The sequence below is a fragment of the Macadamia integrifolia genome, unplaced genomic scaffold (genome assembly GCF_013358625.1).
Source record: "Macadamia integrifolia cultivar HAES 741 unplaced genomic scaffold, SCU_Mint_v3 scaffold_38A, whole genome shotgun sequence".
NCBI classification, from domain to species: domain Eukaryota; kingdom Viridiplantae; phylum Streptophyta; class Magnoliopsida; order Proteales; family Proteaceae; genus Macadamia; species Macadamia integrifolia.
This window is the reverse complement of record NW_024870665.1, coordinates 37,135-41,267: the sequence shown is the minus strand read 5'-3', so window position 1 is coordinate 41,267 and position 4,133 is coordinate 37,135.

Sequence of the window (4,133 nt, the reverse complement as noted above, 5' to 3'; positions counted from 1 at the left end):
CCCCTCCTTTTTATTTCTTCTAGTTATGAAACAACTAGAAACAACTAAAGCCTTGGGGCTCGGATAAAGAAAAGCATGAAGTTATTAAAGAAATAAGGGAGAAAAAAATATGACTTGTCCTGACCAGGTTTGACCTACCTAACTCACAAGGTTTTAAAAAGGCTAGTTGAGTAAAAAAAAACCTGTGTTTTTCGTCTATGTTTAGAATAGGTTAGTTTACATTTCGTAGTTTATTTTAATTTTGTTTTACAGATTAGTCTAAATATTTCATATGGGTATTTAGGCCATTTTATCTTTTCTATTTACATTTAATTTTTTTTATAATTATTTTATTTTATTTTTAACACTTTTAAGATGGAATTGTGTATATATTTAGGATTATTTTAAATTTAAATATTTTTTCATGCATTTACAGGTTGGGACTAATTTATTTGTCTTTCCCTTTGCCACAATTGTCGAACTCCCTAACCACTCTGTCCTCCCTATCCCTGTCCTAGACTCTATTGCCCCTCTCCCTTCCCTAATATAGTCCCCACCAACTCCAGTTGTCGAATCCCATTTCCGCCTCCCCCTCCCCACCCCCACAGTCAGGCTCTAGTTGTCCTCACACAGTTCCCGCTCGCTTAAAGGACAATGTTTGCTCCTCAACCTCTACACCTGTCCCCCACCCCCCAATCATGCCTCTACAACATGTATCACCCTTTATCCCGTTTGCAATTACATTTCTTACAATTGCTTCTACCCACCCCATTTTACATTTCTGTTGGCCTTTTCCCGTACCTTTACCAAGGTTGTTAAACAACCCCACTTGTGTTGTGCCATGGAGGCCAAAATTCATGCCTTGGAACAGAGTAATATTTGGTCCTTGCAATCTCTCCCTACAAGTAAATCTCCCATTAGTTGCAAAAGGGCCTTCAATATCAAGCATCGAGTTGATGGTAGCATTGAACACTATAAAGATTGTCTCGTAGCCAAATGCTAGACACAACATGAGGGGTTGGACTATACTAATACATTCGCCCATATTGCCAAGCCGCTCATTGTTCGTAGCCTTCTCGCAATTGCTGCCATTCGGGGTTGTCATCCTCACTAATTGAAAGTAAATAATGCCTTTTTGCATGGCGATCTTCACAAAATAAGTGTGCATGCGCCTCCCTCCATGTTATTTGGAACAAGGGGAGACTTGTGTTTGCAAATTACAAAAATCATTGTATGGTCTCAAGCAAGCCTCTTACAATCGGTTTGCCAACTCCACTCGGTCTCTCCTAGATGCGGGTTTCAAGCAGTCCTTGGTAGACTATTCCCTCTTCATCAAGTCTTCCACAACCAGCTACATTGTTGTCCTGGTTTATGTAAACAATATCATTGTTGTGGTGATGACACTTCAACCATTCAGGGCCTTATCACTTTCTTACAATGTCATTTTCACCTCAACGACCTGGGACAACTCAAATATTTACTTGGTATTGAGGTTGCTCGCAATCCTGCTGTTATTTTCATCAGTCAATGCAAGTACACTCTCGACATCCTCTCCGAGTCTGGAATGCTGGCCACTAAGTTGGTTGGCTTCCTTCCCTATGGAGCAAAACCTAGGTTAGATCCTGATATTGGCCCCACTTCTAGGCGATCCACCCGCATATCGTTGTCTTATTGGCCATCTAATTTATCTCACTATTTCACGACCTGATACTGCCTATGCCGTCAGTTCCTTAAGACGATTTATGCAACAACCACGACAACCCCATATGGACGGTGCTTCCCAGGTCTTACGATATCTTAAATCATCCCCTGTTGCTAGTATATTCTTTTCGACTATTAGCTCTCTCCAGCTAGTGGCCTATTTTGATTTTGATTGGGCCGCTTGCCCCACCACTTGACGCTCCATGACTGGTTATGTTACTTTTCTTGGAACTAGTCCCTTGTCTTGGATATGTAAGAAACTCCATTCCCCAGTTGAGGCTAAGTATGGCTTCATTGCCACTGCCACCTGTGAGCTCGTATGGTTACGCTCCCTTCTCCGTAACCTTGGTGTCCCGCTGTCATGTCCTATGCACCTTTATTGTGACGCCAAGCTGCCTTACACATAGCTGCCAATCCTGTATTTCACGAGTGTATCAAATATATTGACATCGATTGTCATGTTGTACATGAACACCTTTGGTTGTATTGCTATAGCACATGTCCCTACTCATATGCAGCTAGCCGACATTTTCATTAAGCCTCTTGGCGGGGATATGTTTTATTTTCTTCTTTTCAAGTTGGGCGTTTATTGACCTCCATGCTCTAACTTGAGGGGAAGTATTACCGATTCATTAGATTTATTGGGAGAAGTCCAACTTGCGCACAACCGTGACGCCCAAGCCAAGGATCAACATGATCCTCTTATCCTTCCTTATTTTGTGAATTCAAGGATCAACATGATCTCATTGCAATTCATACTTTCTTACTTTGTAAATTTAATTCTTATCTCTTGTAATCGGATCCCTTAATCAAAGGATTAATTGATTGTAAAGTTGATGTATATATGGACACAAAGTTATGAATAAACTTATTGAGTTACACTCAAAGTATTTAGTATTTTATAGGACGGAGTCCAAATACTGAAACAAACTCACTTTTCTCTACCTAAATGAAAATTAGCAAAAGATTGGGGAAAAGCTGGATATGCTAGCGGTGTACCTAATTCTGTCTCTATCTCTCTCCTCCCCTTAAAAGAGTCCTCTATGCCCCTCCCATCGGTTGAGCTGCTAGCTCTAATAAAGTTGACTATATACCTAACCTCCTCCCCAAAAGATTATATGTCTATCCAGTCACTAGTGGGCGACAGCCTCCAACTTTCCATTTTCCTTTCGATTCCTTGTTTAACTTTTCTGTCTTGATACAAATTGGCATGTCATACATGACTTGCGTATGACATGCCAACGACTGTGCCCGAATATGTTTTTATGTGTCATGTGCCCATTTGAAACAAGCCTTGTGAGAACCAAATTTGAACTTGAACCCCAATATGGCAATCTTCTGCATACTGCCTTTGTGGAGTTTGATCCTCTTTTCATATGATGACCATAGTTAGCAAAAATGTGTTTAAAACGGTATTCCTATTTTTATTGGTTTAATGCATTTTTCCATTTGTCTACAATACTATGTGAAAAAATTAGCAAATGAGTAGCATTTCCATTTTGAAACACATTTAAAATATTTTTTTATTTTTTATTTTGTGTGCGTGTGTGTGTGTATGTGGCATTTTTAGGACATTAGACTTATTGAAATACAATGGTTACTTAACTGACCATATCTCTCTCCTGAACTCCTATTTACTTGATTGTTCCTTAACGTGAAGTTGATTCAAAGGGCTAAAATTTTCATGATATCACCTTCTGTTCGGGTATCAAAATTAAGCTGCAAATTGAGGCATCTACTAAAAAATATTTCTAAAGTGATAACTCCCAACTCCAATTGAACATGCATCACTTTGGGAGTGTTGTGACTATGCTGACAACAATGAACAATGTCATAGCCAAACCAAATTGCTCAATAAGACTTTGGACATATTATTTGGTTATGGTGTATGAATTCGGAATTGATGTTGGATAATGTAGGACGATATGTGTCACACCCCGTTCACACTGAACCGGAGCGATGACCGAGTTAACACCGGTTAACCCAAACCTGCCAGGATCATCAGATACTGTATTCCACCACAGCATACACACACTAACATAAGTTCATTAGATCAGCGGAAGACTAAGTTTTACCTGTGAATAACTTCCATATACTTGATACCCAAATGGTGATACAATAATTATATACATTTGGGCCCGAAGGCATGATATATACACAAAAAGAATAAATTCAAATATCAAGTATATACAGTAAATCATCAAAAATCATCAGAGTACACAGCTCGGCTCGGTATCAAGGCTGGAGCTCAGCTCGGCATCAAGGGTTGTGCCCAGCTCGGCATCATATAGAAGAGCTCAGCTCGGCCTAAGAAGTGGAGATCAGCACGACCTCCAGAGTGGAGCTCAGCTCGGCCTCATAACTGCTGTCCCGCAGCACAGCTCTCACACGAGCAGTCTACGCCGTGCTCAAACTCCTCAGGGGTCCACCAGTCCTCTTCGGGAAACTCGGCT